Source organism: Nycticebus coucang, chromosome X (genome assembly GCF_027406575.1).
Source record: "Nycticebus coucang isolate mNycCou1 chromosome X, mNycCou1.pri, whole genome shotgun sequence".
NCBI lineage: Eukaryota > Metazoa > Chordata > Mammalia > Primates > Lorisidae > Nycticebus > Nycticebus coucang.
Window position 1 is genome coordinate 90,897,747 of NC_069804.1, and position 20,084 is coordinate 90,917,830.

The following is a 20,084-nucleotide window of genomic DNA, read 5'->3' on the forward strand; positions in this document are numbered from 1 at the left end:
GCCTCTCACAGGACTCGTGTCACTCACAATTATCCCTGAATTCCCAAGTTTTCTTGCTGTTGGCTCTTCTAAGAGTAAAATATAGACTGGGGAATAAAACTTTTCAGTTAAATATAAGACTCAACTAGCCAAAGTAACTAGTTCTTGGCTGCTTCTATTAGATATATACTTTCAGTCCTCAATATCCTTTGCTAACTGCTTTTAAAATTCACAATAAAAACTGGCACTTTTGGATACACATTTACTTTATAAAAAATCTTTCCATAAAAGCAAGCTGTAAAGTCACCATGAAAGAGTAGTGTCATTTCTTGTAAGTTGTTTGTATTTGCTGAAAGAGGTACCTCCTTGTTGGATTAGGCACTGGAGTCAATAGAATCATTCACCAAAAGTTGAACAAGATTAACTAGATGTCTAGAATAGCTGGAAATAGAGAGTTTAAAGCATAAAACTAAAAATTAATGCTAAAATATTATTTTAAAATGACATCTAATATAGGATAAAACCGAGTACCTCCCTGGTATGCACTACCCTATTTTTGGCAAGTTGACCTTTGACTATTATAGCTATGTTCTTGCCTTTTATTGTGAAAATGGTGCAAAAATTTCTTAGAGACTTCATACTTGGATACTTTGACAGCAGGTGGAATATTTTGTCATTTGGGAAAGGATAAATATGAGTAAAATTCAATTTATTTTTATTTATTCTTTTTTCCTTTTATTAAGTCATATACACATAGATCATACATACATTTATGCATACGTGGGGTACAATGTGTTTTTTTTTAAATACAATTTACAGTGCTTACATCAAACTAATTAATATAGCTTTTGCTTCATTTACTTGATTATTAACACATTTATGTTCTATACTTGATAGATTTGACTTGCACCCTTGCAATATGCTCCATAAGTGTGGTGCCACCATTTATCCTCCCTCTATCAAACCTCTTCCCTCCCCTCCCTTCCCACTCCATTTCTCTCCTTCATCCTAGATTATAGTTGTGATCTATCTTACATAAGAAAGTGTGAGTAAATATAAATTGATTTCATAAAAGTACTAGTATATTGGATACTTTTTCTTCCATTCTTGACATAATTTACATAGGAGAATATGTTTCAGCTCCATCCCTGTAAACATAAAAGAGGTAAAGTCTCCACCTTTTTTAAAGCTGCATAGTATTCCATGATATACATATACCACAATCTATTAATCCATTAATGGGTTGATGGGCACTTGGGCTTCTTCAATGACTTGGCAATTATGAATTGAATTACAATGAATAATCTGGTGCAAATATCTTTGTTGCACAGTGATTTTTGGTCTTTCTGATTATGCCTAATAGAGGAACTACAAGATCAAATGACAGGTCTATTTTTAGATCCATAAATGTGCTCTAAATTTCTTTCCAAAAGGAACATATTAGCTTGCATTTCCACCAGCAGTGCAGAAGTGCTCCCTTTTAGCCACATCCATGCCAACATCTGTAGTTTTGGGATTTTGTTATGTGGGCTACTCTTACTGGAGTTAGATAGTATCTCAAAGTGGTTTTTATTTGCATTTTTCTGATCATTAAAGATGATAAGCATTTTTTTTATGTGCCTGTAGACCATGTGTCTGTCTTCTTCACATAAACTTCTGTTCATGTCTCTTGCCCAAAATGAAATGGAATCACGTTTCTTTTCTTGTTAATAAGTTTGAGTTCTCTGTGGATTCTGGTTGTCAGACCTTTGTCAGAAAGGTAACCTGCAAATATCCTCTTCCATTCTGAGGGCTGTCTACTTGCTTTACTTACTGTGTTCTTGGAAGTGCAGAAGCTTGTTAGTTTGATCAGATCCTAGTAATGTATTTTTGGCATTGCTTCAATTACCCAGGGGGTCCTCCTCATAAAGTTTTCTCCCAGGCAAATTTCTTCAAGTGTTTCCCCTGCACACTCACCAAGAATCATTATAGTTTCATGTTTTAACTTTAAATCTTTTATCCAGTGAGAGTCAATTTTTGTTAGAGTTGAAAAGTATTTGTAGAAAGACTGAAAATTTCAGTCTTCTACGAAACACCAGCCAATTTACCCAGCACCGTTTGTTAAATAGGGAGTCTTTTCCCCAATTTATATTTTTGATAGGCTTATCAAAGATCAAATAACGATAAGTGTCTGGTTTCATCTCTTGGTTCTCAATTCTGTTCAATACATCTACATCTCTATTTTTGTGCCAATACCATGCTGTTTGATAACAATAGATTTAAAATACAGTCTGAAGTCTGGTAGCTTGATTCCACTTGATTTGTTTTTATTTCTGAGTAATGTCTTAGCTATTCAACTTTTATTCTGTTTCCATATAAAAAGAAGTACTAGTTTTTCCAGATATTTAAAGTATGACAGAGGTGCTTTAATAGGGATTGCATTAAATCTGCACATTGCTTTGGGTAGTATGTGCATTTTAACAAAATTGATTCTTCTCACCCATGAGCATGAAACACACCATATAGATGTTTCCAAACACCCTAATGTCATCAAAGCAAATCACAAATGATAATGATCTAAACAAAGTTTTAAAAAAAATATGCTGGGGGAAGGGGCAAGATGGCTGACTGGAAACAGCTTCCAAAAGAGGCTCCTATACAAAAGGAAAGATAATGTCCAGAAACAGCCCAATTAAGCTGAAGACTGGAAGCCCAGCTGAGAGAGAAATGATAACTGCAGGTCACCACTGCTGAGACAAGCTGCGACTCCAAGAAACCAACCTTCAGGTACAAAATTCATCTGAAAGGAAAAGTGTCTGTCCCCTCCCCCATGAAAGCTGTGGGTTTTTTGTTTTTCTGACTCATTTCTTTTTTTATCTTCGCTTTCACCTGCGGGTTTTCTACAAACAAGGATTGAACTGTGGACCTCTTGTCTCACCCTATGGGTGAGTGCTGTGGGAAGTGGGGACTACTTCCTCAGAGGGACCCTGCTGTGACTCTGAACACTCTCTTGCTAGACAGAAAACTTGAACTAAAGTCTTCCCTGCCATTCTGAACTCCCAGTACACTCTTCCCACCTTACCTGATGAACCAGAGCCTAATCCCTGCTGAGACGGAGGGAGAAGGTCCTTGAGCAGTGCCCCCCTCCCTGTCTGCCAGACCAAGCACCCCCCCAAGAAACTCTGGGGGCCACGTTGAGCCTTCCCCCACCCACCACCAGGGACTCTGCCGGCAACTGTGTGGCCCCATGACCCATGCCCACCGGGCCTCTGCCTGCCCTGGCCAGGAACTTTGGGAGCCATGCAACCCGTGTCTTCCCTCCCATACTCTCCCTGCTTCTACACCAGTTCCGCATGTCTGGCCAAGGACTCTGGAAGCTGTGCAACCAACACCACCCACTCCAGAGTCCTCCCTGCCTCTGTGTGGAGCCCTCCACCTAGAAAGAGACTACTGGAGCCCTGAGCTCTCTGTGGCATAGTCACTGGGCACCGGGTACCCCCAGAACCATGTGCACCATCCCCCACCCTGTTGCTAGATCTGGTTGTGCCATACTCCAGAGCTGCTTCCACAGCCAAAACTCCCTGGCTGGGGCAGTCCCAGAGGAGCTAAACAGGGTCACTCCCTACAAAGACCCAACAACTATAGAGTGATCCCGCTGGGATCTAATCTTGGAGAGACACCTCCCCAACTCTGAGGACGGCCAGAGGCAATGGTGAAAAACAATAATGGGGCAGAATCAATGGAAAAACTCCAGCAATATGAATAATCAGAGTAGATCAACTCCCCCAAGGAACAACAAAGCAGACAGAGCACCAGATCCCATGCATAAACAAATGGCTGATACATCAGAAATCGGATTCAGAATCTGGGTAGCAAATAAGATCAAATTAGAATTTCAAGCAGCAATCCAAAAGATATCTCAAGAATTCACTGAATTCAAAGACAAAATGACCAAAGATTTTCACACATTGAGATAAGAAGTTGCAGCCCTCAAAGATCTGAGAAATACAATAGAATCCCTCAGTAACAGAATGGAGCAAGCAGAAAAAAGAATTTCTGACATTGAAGAAAAAGCTTTTGAACACTACCCAACTTTCAAGGAGGAAGAGAAATGGAGGGAAAAAACTGATCACTCTCTCAGAGAAGCTCTGGGATAATTAGAAAAAAACCAATATTCACCTTATAGGGATCCCTGAAAGTGATGAAGTGGCTTCACAAGGCACAGAGTCTCTTCTTCCTGACATTATGAAAGAGAACTTTCCAAACATGCCAAGAGATTCTGAAATTCAGATATCAGTTTCAGAACTCCAGCACGACTCAACCCAAATAAGACATCCCCCAGACACATCATAATCAATTTCACTAAAGTTAATATGACAGAGAAAATTCTGAAAGCAGCTAGACATAAGAAAACCACAACCTACAAGAGGAAGAATATTAGAATAACTGCAGATCTCTCTGCTGAAACCTTTCAAGCTAGAAGAGGATGGTCATCAACTTTTAATCTTGTAAAACAAAATAACTTTCAACCCAGGATCCTGTATCCAGTTAAACTGAGTTTCATTTATGATGGAAAAATTAAATACTTCAAAGATATTCACATGTTGAACAAATTTGCCATAACTAAATCAGCACTCCAGGATATTCTCAGACCTATCCTCCATAATAACCAGTGTAATCCTCCACCACAGAAGTAAACTCACCCAGAAACTTTTGATCAAATTCCAACTTCCACCGTCACAAAAGGATTAAAAATGTTTACCAGAATTTCAAAAGGCTTATCAAAATTCTCAATTAACGTGAATGGTTTAGATTGTCCTACACTGGTTTTATAAAAAGTTTGACACATTTTAATTACACTGGTTAACATAGCCTTCCTGGCATTTTCTTAGTTATTATATTAAGACAATTATATTCTACATTTACTGTTTCACCTGTACCCTTGTAAGGTTCACCACACGTGTAATCCAACAGTGTATGGTGCCCCATGATCTCATTAATGTACACAGCTATGATTTAATATTAATAAAAAAATAATAAAATTAAAAATAAATAAATAAATAAATAAATTGTCCTCTAAAGAGGCACAGGTTGGCTGACTGGATACAAAAACTCAGGCCAGATATCTGCTGCATACAAGAATCTCATCTTACCTTAAAAGATAAATATAGACTCAAAGTGAAGGGATAGTCATCTATATTCCAGGCAAATGAAAAGCAGAAAAAAGCAGGCACTACAATCCTATTCGCAGATACAATAGGCTTTAAACCAACCAAAATAAGGAAGGATAAGAATGGACACTTCATTTTTGTTAAAGGTAATACTCAATATAGGATTTGAACTATTAATATTTATGCACCCAACCAGAATGCACCTCATTTATAAGAGAAACTCTAACAGACAAGAGCAACTTGATTTCCTCCAGTTCCACAGTAGTCGGAGATTTTAACACCCCTTTAGCAGTGTTGGATATATCTTCCAAAAAGAAGCTAAGCAAAGAAATTTTAGATTTAAACTCAACCATTCAACATCTGGATTTAACAGACATCTGCCGAACATTTCATCCCAACAAAACTGAATGCACATTCTTCTCATTAGCCCAAGGAACATACTCCAAAATGGATCACATCCTAGGTCACAAGTCTAACCTCAGCAGATTTAAAAAAATAGAAATTATTCTTTGCATCTTCTCAGACCATCATGGAATAAAAGTTGAACTCAATAACAACAGGAATCTGCATACTCATACAAAAAAACAGGGAAGCTAAATAACCTTATGCTGAAGGATAGATGGGTTACAGATGAGATTAAGAAGGAAATTACCAAATTTTTGGAACAAAATGATAATGAAGACATGAATTATCAGAACCTCTGGGATACTGCAAAGACAGTCCTAAGAGGAAAATTTATAACACTGCAAGCCTTCCTCAAAAAAATGGAAAGAGAGGAAGTTAACAACTTAATGGGACATCTCAAACAACAAGAGAAGGAAGAGCATTCCAATCCCAAATCCAGAAGAAGAAAAGAAATAAATAAAATTAGAGCAGAATTAAATGAAATTGAAAACAAAAGAATTATACAACAGATCAATGAATCCAAAAATTGGTTTTTGGAATGTCAATAAAATAGATAAACTTTTGGCTAACCTAACCAGGAAAAAAAGAATAAAGTCTCTAATTTCATCAGTCAGAAATGGTAAAGATGAAATAACAACAGACCCCTCAGAAATTAAAAAAGTCCTTAATGAATATTACAAGAAAATTTACTCTCAGAAATATGAAAATCTGAAGGAAATTGACCAATACTTGGAAGCACGTCACCTTCCAAGACTTAGCCAGAATGAAGTAGAAATATTGAACAGGCCTATATCACGTTCTGAAATAGCATCAACTACACAAAATCTCCCAGAAAAAAAAAAAAAAAAAGCCCGGGACCAGATAGCTTCCCGTCAGAATTCTACCAAACCTTTAAAGAACTAGTGCCTATAACTAAACCTCTTCCAAAATATAGAAAAAGAAGGAATACTATCCAATACAGTCCATGAAGCAAACATCACCTTGATCCCTAAACCAGGGAAAGACCCAACAAGAAAAGAAAATTATAGACCAATATCATTAATGAATATTGATGCAAAAATATTCAATAAGATCCTAACAAACAGAATCCAACAACACATCAAAAAAAAAATTATACACAATGACCAAGTGGGATTTATCCCAGGGTTTCAAAGCTCGTTCAATACATGTAAATCTATAAATGTAATCCAGCACCTAAACAAACTAAAAAATAAAGACCATATGATTATCTCAACTGATTTAGAAAAAGTTTTTGATAATATCCAGCATCCCTTCATGATCAGAACACTTAAGACAATTGGTATAGAGGAGACTATAAACTAATAGAGGCCATCCACAGCAAACCCACAGCCAATACTATATTGAATGGAGCTAAATTTAAATAATTTCCACTTAGATCAGGAACAAGGCAAGGTTTCCCATTGTCTCCATTGCTCTTTAACATTGTAATGGAAGTTTTAGCCATTGCAATTAGGGATGAAAAGATGATCAAGGGTATCCACATAGGATCAGAAGAGATCAAACTTTCACTCTTCGCAGTTGATATAATTTTATATCTGGAAAACACCAGGGATTCTACTACAAAACTTTTAGAAATGATCAAAAAATACAGTACTGTCTCAGGATACAAAATCAACAACCATAAATCTGTAGCCTTTATATATACCAACAATAGCCAAGCTGAAAAAACAGTCAAGGACTCTATTCCTTTCACAGTAGTGCCAAAGAAGATGAAATATTTGAGAGTTTACCTATCAAAAGACGTGAAATATCTCTATAAATAGAACTATGAAACTTTAAGAAAAGAAATAGCTGAAGATGTTAAAAAATGGAAAAACATACCATGCTCATGGCTGGGAAGAATCAACATTGTTAAAATGTTCCTACTACCCAAAGCAATATATAATTTTAATGCAATTCCTATTAAAGCTCCATTGTCATATTTTTAAAGATCTCAAAAAAATAATACTTCGTTTTATATGGAATCAGAAAAAACCTTGAATAGCCAAGACATTACTCAGAAATAAAAGCAAAGCAGGAGGAATCACACTACCAGACATGAGACCATAGTATAAATCAATAGTGATCAAAACTGCATGGTATTGGCAAAAAAACAGAGAAGTAGGTGTCTGGAACAGAATAGAGAACCAAGAGATGAATACAGCTACTTACGTTATTTGATCTTTGACAAGGCAATTAAAAACATTCATTGGGGGAAAGACTCCCTATTTAACAAATGGTGCTGGGTGAACTGGCTGGTGACCTGTAGAAGACTGAATCTTGACCCATACCTTTCACCATTGACTAAGATAGACTCTCAAGGGATTAAAGACTTAAACTTAAGACATGAAACTATAAAAATACTGGAAGAAAATGCAGGGAAAACTCTTGAAGGAATGGGCCTGGGTAAATATTTTGTGAGGAGGACTCCCCAGGCAATTGAAGCAGTATCAAAAATACACTACTGGGACCTGACCAAACTAAAAAGCTTCTGCACAGACAAGAACATAGTAAGTATAGCAAGCAGACAGCCCTCAGAATGGGAGAAAATATTTGCAGGCTATACCTCCAACAAAGGTTTAATAACCAGAATCCACAGAGAACTCAAACATACTAGCAAGAAAAGAACAAGTGATCCCATCTCTGGGTGGGCATAAAACTTGAAGAGAAATTTCTCTAAAGAAGACAGGTGCACGGCCTTCAGATACATGAAAAAGTGCTCATCATCCTTAATCATCAGAGAAATGCAAATCAAAACTACTTTGAGATATCACCTAACTCCAGTAAGATTAGTCCACATAACAAAATCCCAAAACCAGAGATGTAGGAGTGGATGTGGAGAAAAGGGCACTTCTACACTGCTGGTGGGAATGCACACTAATATGTTCCTTTTGGAAGGATGTTTGGAGAATACTCAGAGATCTAAAAATAGATCTGCCATTCAATCCTATAATTCCTGTACCAAGAAGACCAAAAATCACAACATAACAAAGACATCTGCACCAGAGTGTTTATTGCAGCCCAATTCATAATTGCTAAGTCATGTAATAAGCCCAAGTGCCCATCGACCCACGAATGGACTAGCAAATTGTGGTACATGTAATATTATGGAGCCTTAAAGAAAGATGGAGACTTTACTTCTTTTATGTTTACATGGATGGAGCTGGAACATATTCTTCTTAGCAAAGTATCTCAAGAATGGAAGAAAAAGTATCAAATGTACTCAGCCCTACTATGAAACTAATTTATAGCTTTCATATGAAGGCTATAACCCAACTATAGCACAAGAATATGGGGAAAAAGCCAAGGGAGGGAAGGGGAAGGGGGAGGTTTGGGTGGAGGAAGGGTAATTGGTGGGGCCACACCTACGGTGCATCTTAGAATGGGTACAGGTGAAACTTACTAAATGCAGAATACAAATGTCTTCGTACAATAACTATGAAAATGCCATGATGGCTATGTTAACCATTTTGATGAAAATATTTCAGATTGTATATGAAACCAGCATGTTGTACCCCTTGACTGCACTAATGTACACAGCTATTATTTAATAATAATTTTAAAAAACTGTTAAAAATATGCTTTTCATGAAGTTGATTCCTCATTTCAAAAATGCAGCCTAGCATGTGTCTCATATTAAACATATTATTTTACTTACTAGCAGTTGTAATGAATTATTTTATGTAGTAACATTTCTTAAAATTATATATCAGAATTTCCCTTTTCTAAGCTCTAACTTCACCCAGTTACAATTAATTAAGATTCTATCTTTAATTTACAAAATAATTCAGAAGAGTGGGTGAGGAAACATAAGACCAGGAAAAAGCAAATGTAGAAAATTAAATATAAATCTAATAGAAACAATAAAATCTTAGAATTGATAAATTTATTAACTTCACCTTATTTTCTGGAAAGGCATTCAGTAATAAAAAGGACAACCTGGGGTGGCGCCTGTGGCTCATGGAGTAGGGTGCCAGTGCCATATATCAGAGGTGGTGAGTTCAAACCTGGCCTGGCCAAAAACTGCAAAAACTGCAAAAAAAAAAAAAAAAAAATACAACTCAAGGGCTTTATGAAATGCAGGACACATCCTATAAATTTCCTTTTTTGACTAAGTAAAAAGATCTATAGATAGAAAAGTTTGAAAATACACTAAATAAATCATGGTTTTAGTAGATCTTTGAACTAATTCTGCAAAATTAATTCTAAAAAATGTTAATTAAACACAATTGACATTGAAAGACTACCCAAAATTTTTTATTCAAAATTCAATGGAATTTTAAAATTTTCAGATGTACTGTGGCATGTCTGAGAAGGAGCTAAGAGAACTTATATAAGGAATTACTGTACAAAGGTGCTTAAATGGTAATACTGTAAAAAAAAAACATACACATGTACATCCACATATGCACACACACACACTTGCAATACATCAAAATAAAAAAGAAAATTATCCCTTTTAATCAATTTGTAAACCTTTAGATAGCGTCTACAGTAATTGACACTTTCAATGTTTGCTCTTGATCTATTCATCAATTGTGAAATATGATAAGATCTTTTTTTTTCCATGTTGGTAAACTTAAGTCTCTAAATAGTCTCTAAAAACTGCATATTATTTTTTATTACACTGCTTCAATTTGCTCTGTAAAATTTTAAGAAATTTTTCTACAAATAATATTCACTTTTTTGATGAAAAATCAGGTAATATAGATAGGCCAAAACAGAAATAAAAGAAAAAAATATTCTTAATTCTCCTACAAGAAAAAAAATTTGCCATTTTCTTTTCTATACATTTGTGTGTTTGTGTGTATAAAACAGAAATTTGATCATTTGTTTCATAGTTTTATAATATTTCCCTGCTCAGCAATATGTTACAAGAATGTCTCAAAATTCAAAAAGATCCAGTTAATTCTAGCAATCCAAATAAAATGTGTCACATCTAATTGGCATTAAATATAAAGAGATGTGTAAATTTAACCCTATTTTGGTACCAAAAACTCTGTGATATTCATTGATTAAAACTGATTTGATTAAGTGAGCAAGAAAATCCTTATAAAAATACAGCCAAGATAATGAAATAGGTGGTAAAAGGGTCATATATGCACACAAAATTTAGCAACAATGTGTTTGTTGTAGTAGGGGGTAGAGATTGAAGTGGCACATAAGATACCATTTGTGCTGGGAAAAACTCTTACTAATTTCCAATTTTGTAGTGTTACCAGAATTTCTCTCTTCAGTAGGTCCTTGGTCTTGGGGATTCAAGGAATGAAACAACAAACCACAGATCAGTGATAAGATAGGATTTTATTAAAAAGAAATACAGAAAGACTAAAAAGTACCAGAGCTTCTGGCAGAGGGAAAGACCCAAGTGGGAAGTCTCTATGTGGACTCTTTCACTAGGGGTATTAGGTCTTGAGAATTACACTTGGCCAGGACTTGGCAAATAGAAGCACAAACATTTTTAACATTAATGAGTGTTGTTGACAAATTAATTAATGCAGTCCCTCCAGTTCAGGGCAAAAGATCAGGGTGTTCCCTTCATGAAATTGCCCATGCCTAGGAAAACCGGGGTCCTGTGTCTTGTCATGAATGAGGAACCCTGTATCAGTAGGGCATTGTGAAACAAACAGGGTAATAATGGACAGAAAAACAAGGAGCAGGGATTTCCCTGATGCCAATCAATGCAAAGAAAATACCAAAAATGAAAGTAAAGGGAAAGCCATGCATGTTGAATGGAAAGTCCTGGTCTAAATTAATAAGATGTGCATACTGTAGATAAAGTTACTATGGTTCAACATTGATTTAGAAGTGCCTCATGGAATTCTTTCTGCTTAAGCTCTTGTGTACTCTATTTTTTTTTTTAGAACATTGATAGTACATTTAAAAACATACACTACGCTTAAGGGTTTAAAGGATTTTTGTGGTTTCAAAGGTAACCAGTGAGTACCTATGCCTTAATATTTCCTTCTACCTCAGTGAAATGCCAAATCCTTTTGACTTTCCCTTTTTTTTTTTTATTAAATCATAGCTGTGTACATTAGTATGATCATGAGGCACCATACACTTGGTTCATAGAACGTTTGACACATTTTCATCACACTAGTTAACATAGCATTCCTGGCATTTTCTTAGTTATTTTGCTAAGATATTCCACATTTACTAAGATTCACATATACCCTTGTAAGATGCACCACAGGTATAATCCCATTAATCCCCCTCCCTCCACCTACCTCCACCCTCCCTCCCCTCGCTTTTCCCCTTCTCCTTATTCTTAGGTTATAACTGGGTTATAGCTTTCATGTGAAGGTCCTAAATTAGTTTCATAATAAGGATGAGTACACTGGGTACTTTTTCTTCCACTCTTGAGACACTTTACTAAGAAGAATATGTTCCAGCTCCATCCATGTAAACATGAAAGAGGTAAAGTCTCCATCTTTCTTTAAGGCTGCATAATATTCCATGGTGTACATATACCACAATTTATTAATCCATTTGTGGATCCATGGGCACTTGGGCTTTTTCCATGACTTAGCAATTATGAATAGGGCTGCAATAAATATTCTGATACAAATATCTTTGTTATGATGTGATTTTTGGTCTTCTGGGTATATGCCCAGTAGAGGGATTACAAGATTGAATGGCAGATTTATTTTTAGATCTCTGAGTGTTTTCCATATCTCTTTCCAAAAAGAATGTATTAATTTGCATTCCCACCAGCAGTGCAAAAGTGTTCCCTTTTCTCCACATCCACGCCAACATCTCTGGTCTTGGGATTTTGTGATGTAGGCTAGTCTCACTGGAGTTAGATGATATCTCAAAGTAGTTTTGATTTGCATTTCTCTGAAGATTAAAGATGATGAGCATTTTTTCATATGTGTGAAGGCCGTGCACCTGTTTTCTTCAGAGAAGTTTCTCTTCAAGTCCCTTGCCCAGCCTGCGATGGGATCCCTTGTTCATCTCTTGCTAATGCGTTTGAGTTCTCTGTGGATTCTGGTTATTAAACCTTTGTTGGAGACATAACCTGCAAATAACTTGGCCATTCTAAGGGCTGTTTGCTTGCTTTACTTACTGTGTTCTTGGCTGTGCAGAAGCTTTTTAGTTTGATCAAGTCCCAATAGTGTATTTTTGAAGCAGCTTCAATTGCCCGGGGAGTCCTTCTCATAAAAAACTCAACCAACCTAATTTATTCAAGGGTTTTCTTTGCACTGTCTTCTAGTATTTTTATAGTTTCATGTCTTAGGTTTAAATCTTTAATCCAGTGAGAGTCTATCTTGGTTAATGGTGAGAGGTGTGGGTCCAGTTTCAGTCTTCTACAGGTTGTCAGTCAGTTCACCCAGCAACATTTGTTCAATAGGGAATCTTTTCCCCACTGAATGTTTTTAATTGGCTTGTCAAAGATTAAATAACGGTAATTAGCTGGATTCATCTCTTGGTTCTCTATTCTGTTCCAGACATCTACTTCTCTGTTTTTGTGCCAGTACCATACTGTTTTGATCACTATCGATTTGTAGTATAGTCTGAGGTCTGGTAGCGTGATTCCTCCTGCTTTTTTTTTTTTTTATTTTCAGTACATTTTTATTTTTTTTTATTAAATCGTAACTGTATACATTGATATGATCATGGGGTATCATACACTCGCTTCATAAACCATTTGACACCTTTTTATCACAGTGGTTAACATAGCCTTTCCGGTGTTATCTCAGTTACTGTGCCAAAACATTTACATTCTACCTTTATCAAGTTTCGCAAATACCCCTGTAATATGCACCACAGGTGTGATCCCACTGATCCCCCTCCCTCTACTCACCCCCCTCCCTTTCCCACTTCCCCCTATTGTTAAGTTGTAGCTGGGTTATAGCTTTCATGTGAGAGTCCCAGATTAGTTTCATAATAGGGCTGTGTACATTGGGTACTTTTTCTTCCATTCTTGAGATACTTTACTAAGAAGAATATGTTCCAGCTCCATCCATGTAAACATGAAAGAGGTAAAGTCTCCATCTTTCTTTAAGGCTGCATAGTATTCCATGGTATACATATACCACAATTTATTAATCCATTCGTGGATCGATGGGCACTTGGGCTTTTTCCATGACTTAGCTATTATGAATTGGGCTGCAATAAACATTCTGGTACAAATATTTTTGTTATGTTGTGATTTTTGGTCTTCTGGGTATATGCCCAGCAGAGGAATTACAGGATTGAATGGCAGATCTATTTTTAGATCTCTGAGTGTTCTCCATATATCTTTCCAAAAGGAATGTATTAATTTGCATTCCCACCAGCAGTGCAGAAGTGTTCCCTTTTCTCCGCATCCACGCCAACATCTCTGGTCTTGAGATTTTGTGATGGAGGCTAGTCTCACTAGAGTTAGATGATATCTCAAAGTAGTTTTGATTTGCATTTTTCTGATGATTAAAGATGATGAGCATTTTTTCATATGTCTGAAGGCCGTGTGCCTGTCTTCTTCAGAGAAGTTTCTCTTCAAATCCCTTGCCCAGCCTGCGATGGGATCCCTTGTTTTCTTCTTGCTGATGCATTTGAGTTCTCTGTGGATTCTGGTTATTAAACCTTTGTCAGAGATATACCCTGCAAATATCTTCTCCCATTCTGAGGGCTGTCTGCTTGCTCTGCTTACTGTGTTCTTAGCTGTGCAGAAGCTTTTTAGTTTGATCAAGTCCCAGTAGTGTATTTTTGAAGCTGCTTCAATTGCCCGGGGGGTTCTCCTCATGAAATACTCACCCAGACCAATTTCTTCAAGGGTTTTCCCTGCATTCTCCTCTAGTATTTTTATAGTTTCTTGTCTTAAGTTTAAATCTTTAATCCAATGAGAGTCTATCTTTGTTAATGGTGAAAGGTGTGGGTCCAATTTCAGTCTTCTGCAGGTTGCCAGCCAGTTCACCCAGCACCATTTGTTAAATAGGGAATCTTTTCCCCACTGAATGTTTTTAATTGGCTTGTCAAAAATCAAATAGCGGTAAGTAGCTGGATTCATCTGTTGGTTCTCTATTCTGTTCCAGATATCTACTTCTCTGTTTTTGTGCCAATACCATGCTGTTTTGATCACTATCGATTTGTAGTAAAGTCTGAGGTCTGGTAGTGTGATTCCTCCTGTTTTGTTTTTATTTCTGAGTAATGTCTTGGCTATTCGAGGTTTTTTCTGATTCCATATAAAACGAAGTAATGTTTTTTCAAGATCTTTAAAATATGACAGTGGAGCTTTAATAGGGAGTGCGTTGAAATTATATAATGCTTTGGGTAGTATGGACATTTTGATAATGTTGATTCTTCCCAGCCATGAGCATAGTATGTTTTTCCATTTGTTAACATTTTCAGCTATTTCTTTTCTTAGAGTTTCATAGTTCTCTTTATAGAGATCTTTCACGTCTTTTGTTAGGTAAATTCCCAAATATTTCATCTTCTTTGGCACTACTGTGAATGGGATAAAGTCCTTAACTGTTTTTTCAATTTGACTGTTGTTGGTGTATATAAAGGCTACCGATTTATGAATGTTGATTTTGTAACCTGAGACGCTGCTGTATTCCTTGATCACTTCTAGGAGTTTTGTAGTAGAGTCCCTAGTGTTTTCCAGGTACACAATCATATCATCTGCAAAGAGCAAAAGTTTGATCTCTTCTGACCCTATATGGATACCCTTGATCCCCTTTTCTTCCCTAATTGTGGTGGCTAAAACTTCCATTACAATGTTGAAAAGCAATGGAGACAATGGGCAGCCTTGTCTGGTTCCTGATCTGAGTAGAAATGATTCCAATTTAACTCCATTCAATATGATATTGGCTGTGGGTTTGCTGTAGATAGCCTCTATCAGTTTAAGAAAAGTCCCTTCTAGACCAATTTTCTTGAGTGTTCTGATCATGAAGGGATGCTGGATATTATCAAAAGCTTTTTCTGCATCAATTGAGAGAATCATATGTCTTTGTTTTTGAATTTGTTTATGTGCTGAATTACATTTATAGATTTACGTATATTGAACCAGCCTTGAGACCTTGGGATAAAACCAACTTGGTCATGATGTATAATTTGTTTGATGTCTTGCTGGATTCTGTTTGTTAGGATCTTGTTGAATATTTTTGCATCTATATTCATTAGTGATATTGGTGTATAATTTTCTTTTCTTGTTGGGTCTTTTCCTGGTTTGGGCATCAGGGTGATGTTTGCTTCATAGAACGTGTTGGGTAGTCTTCCTTCTTTTTCTACATTTTGGAACAGGTTGAGTAATATAGGTACTAATTCCTCTTTAAAGGTTTGGTAGAATTCTGACGTGAAACCATCTGGTCCCGGGCTTTTCTTTTTAGGGAGGTTTTGTATAGTTGATGCTATTTCTGAACTTGATATGGGTCTGTTCAACATTTCTACTTGATTCTGGTTAAGTCTTGGAAGGTGGCATGCTTTCAAGTATCGGTCTATTTCCTTCAGATTTTCATATTTCTGAGAATAAAGTTTCTTGTAATATTCATTAAGGATTTTTTGGATTTCTGATGAGTCTGTGGTTATTTCGTCTTTGTTGTTTCTGATTGATGAGATTAGAGATTTTACTCTTTTTTTCCTGATTAGGTTGGCCAGAGGTTTATCTATTTTATTGACCTTTTCAAAAAACCAGCTTTTTGATTTATTGATCTGTTGTATTATTCTTTTGTTTTCAATGTCATTTAATTCTGCTCTAATTTTGGTTATTTCTTTTCTTCTACTGGGTTTGGGGTTGGAATGTTCTTCCTTTTCCAGTTGCTGGAGATGTCCCATTAATTTGTTAACTTCCTCTCTTTCCGTTCTCTTGAGGAAAGCTTGCAGTGCTATAAATTTCCCTCTTAGAACTGCCTTTGCGGTGTCCCAGAGGTTTTGATAGTTCGTGTCTTCATCATTGTTTTGTTCCAAAAAATTGGCAATTTCTTTCTTAATCTCATCTCTGACCCAGCTATCATTCAGCATAAGGTTATTTAACTTCCATGTTTTTGGATGAGTATGCAGATTCCTGTTGTTACTCAATTCAAGTTTTATTCCATAATGGTCCGAGAAGATGCATGGAATAATTTCTATTCCTTTAAACTTACTGAGGTTAGACTTGTGACCTAAAATGTGGTCAATTTTGGAGTAAGTTCCGTGGGCTGATGACAAGTATGTGTATTCAGTTTTGTTGGGATGAAATGTTCTGTAGATGTCTGCTAAATCTAAATATTGGATGGTTAGGTTTAAATCTAAGATTTCTTTGCTCAGCTTCTTTCTGGCAGATCGATCCAACACTGCCAAGGGAGTGTTGAAATCTCCAACGATTATGGAGCTGGAGGAAATCAAGTTACTCATGTCTGTTAGAGTTTCTCTTATAAATTGAGGTGCATTCTGGTTGGGTGCATAGATATTAATAATTGAGATCTCATCATATTGAGTATTACCCTTAACAAATATGAAGTGACCATTCTTGTCCATCCTTACCTTTGATGGTTTAAAGCCTACTGTATATGCAAATAAAATTGCAACACCTGTTTTTTTCTGATTACCATTTGCCTGAAATATGGATGACCATCCTTTCACCCTGAGTCTGTATTTGTCTTTTAAGTTAAGATGTGACTCTTGTATGCAACAAATATCTGGCTTGAGTTTTTGTATCCAGTCAGCTAACCTATGCCTCTTTAGAGGACAGTTTAAACCATTCACATTGATGGAAAGTATTGATAAGTCTGGTGGAATTTTGGGTATCGAGTTTTTCAAAGGTCCAGTGGACATTTTTAATCTTTTCACCAGTGTGGAAGTTGGAGTTTGATCCGAAGTTTCTGAGTGAGTTTACTTTTGTGGTATAGGATTGGGTTGGTCATTGTGGAGGATAGGTCTGAGAACATCCTGAAGAGCTGGTTTACTTATGGCAATTTTTTTCAACATATGAATGTCATTGAAGTATTTAATTTCTCCATCATAGATGAAACTCAGTTTAGCTGGATACAAGATCCTGGGTTGAAAGTTTTTTTGCTTTAGGAGATTAAAAGTTTATGACCAGCCTCTTCTTGCTTGAAAAGTTTCAGCAGAGAGATCTGCAGTTATTCTAATATTCTTACCTTTGTACGTTATAGTTTTCTTTCGCCGGGCTGCTTTGAGAATCTTCTCTTTCATGTTAACTTTAGTGAAGCTAATTATGATATGTCTGGGAGATGGCTTATTGGGGTTGAATCGTGCTGGGGTTCTGAAGCTGTCTGCTATCTGAATTTCAGATTCTCTAGGCATGTCTGGAAAATTTTGTTTCATAATTTCATGCACAAGGGCCTCTGTGCCCTTGGAGGCCACATCATCGTTCTCAGAAATTCCTATAATCCTTATGTTGCTTTTTTTCGAATTATCTGAGAGTTCTCTGAGTGTGTGATCCGTTTTTGCTCTCCATTTCTCTTCCTCTTTGAGAGATTGGGAGCATTCGAAGACTTTATCTCAATGTCCGAAATCCTTTCTTCTTCTTGCTCCATTCTGTTACTGAGGGATTCTACTGTATTTTTCATATCTTTGAGGGCTGTAAGTTCTTGCTTCAGTGTGTCTAAGTCTTTGGTGGTTTTGTCTTTAAATTCGTTAAATTCTTGAGACAATTTTTGAAATTCTCTTCGGATTCCTAATTCCATTTTATTAATCTTGTCTGCCATCCAAATTCTAAATTCGATTTCTGACATCTCAGCCAGTTGCTTATGAATGGGATCTTCAATCACATCTGCCGTATCTTTTCTTGGGGGGGTTGATCTATTCTGGTTATTCATGTTACCAGAGATTTTCCGCTGATTCCGCCCCATGGTTATTTTAGTCCCTTTGGTTTTTCCCCTGGGGTTTTATCGAGGGCCCTTACAGTGTTGTGGGCTGAGAAACTGGGGCCCTGTCTGGTGTGGTGGAGCAAAGTGGTTCTGTCTTGCTTTCAGCTGGTTTCTGTTCGATCCTATTGCAACTTCTACTCTGGCTTGAAGTCTCAGCTGTGTGGAAAAATCAGCAATTATGTCACCCTGCCTGCCCACCTCTAGCCCCAGTTGGAAAAGGAGAATCAACCTTCCTACAACCATACACCCAGGGCACCGCCTGAAAAGTCCTCATTCTATTAGCCCAGTTCAAAAGGTCCGAATCTACTGTCTCAATCGGCACTTGTCTCGGGTGAGAGAGTTCAAGAGGTCTCTGGGAACTGGATCACAGGGGCCTGGTGTCTCCTCTGACACGGCTCACCCCAGTGCAGCGTGGAGTCAGCAGGAGCCACCCAGCAAACAGAGCAGTCTAGGAAGGTTGACGTCTCCTTCCCCACTTTGCCCCTCCGTCAGACCCAGTCACTGTTATCTCTGCAGATGGCTAACCCAGTTGCCTGCAGTGAACAGACACTCCAGGGGTTTGCACCTGCCTGAATCGCAAGGAAGTCTGCCAGGCCCCCGCAGACTGCCACTATCTAGCAGGAGGAGATGGGGCCTGACATCTATGAGTGTTTGATGCAGGTGATGGGAGGGAGGTGTTCACTCAGCCTTAGCCCTGTCCCTGATGGATGCTGCTAACAGAACAGAGCAGAACAGAACAGACAACTTTGCGGGGTTCTGCCTCTGTTCCTGTCGAAATCGCCTACAGAAGATTAGCTGTTTTGAGTTCAAACGTCTTTGGTGTTGGAGGTTTGAGTCCGATCACCTCTCTGGGTCGGCCCGCCCTGGAAGCTTCCCGGGTTTGTGAGCAGTGTCAGGAAATCCCTCGCTCCCCGGTGGCCTCCTCTGGTTGCCCAGGGAGACAGGGGGTGTGGCCTCAGAATATCCAGAAGTGAGCGTTCTGCTGTGAAAGAAAAAACGGCTGTTGATCTATCTCCAGGGAACTGCTGCTCTGGTGTGGGCACTCAGGCGACCCTTTTCTCTTCTGTCTCATGCCCCAGAGTCAGCACTGAGCGGCCGCAGTTTGTGCTGGGTCCACACCCCTCAAGAGATCCCCCAAGAATCAGAACTCTTGGGGGATAGGCCCCCAGACCCCGAATGGGACTGGGGGGGCGGAAGCTAGAGTTTCATTCAGTTTTAGGCAACAATACGGCCCGGGGAGGGCTCCTGCACTGCACCGCAGGGAAGTGCCGCCCAGGCTTGATTTCCCCTCAGCAGAGTGCCCTCTCCTCGCTCACGTGTCCCAGAGTCGGCGCTGACCTGACGCAGCTCAGGCAGTGTGCACTCCCCTCGAGAGATCACCCAAGGATCCGAACTCCTGGGGGATAGGCCCTCAGACCCCGAGTGAGAGTAGGGGCTCTCAGCTCTCAGCGGGGAAACTAGAGTCTTATTCAGTCTTGTGCCCAGGGAGGGTTGGTGCACTGCACCGCAGGGAAGTGCCGCGAGGCGTGACTCCCCCTCAGCCCGGTGCCCTCTCCTCACTTGCGTGCCTCAGAGTCAATGCTGACCAGTCGCAACTCGGGGACTGTCCACTCCCCTTGATAAATCACCCAAGGATCCGAACTCCTGGGGGATGGGCCCTCAGACCCCGAGTGAGAGTAGGGGCTCTCAGCTCTCAGTGGGGAAGCTAGAGTCTTATTCAGTCTTGTGCCCGGGGAGGGTTGCTGCACTGCACTGC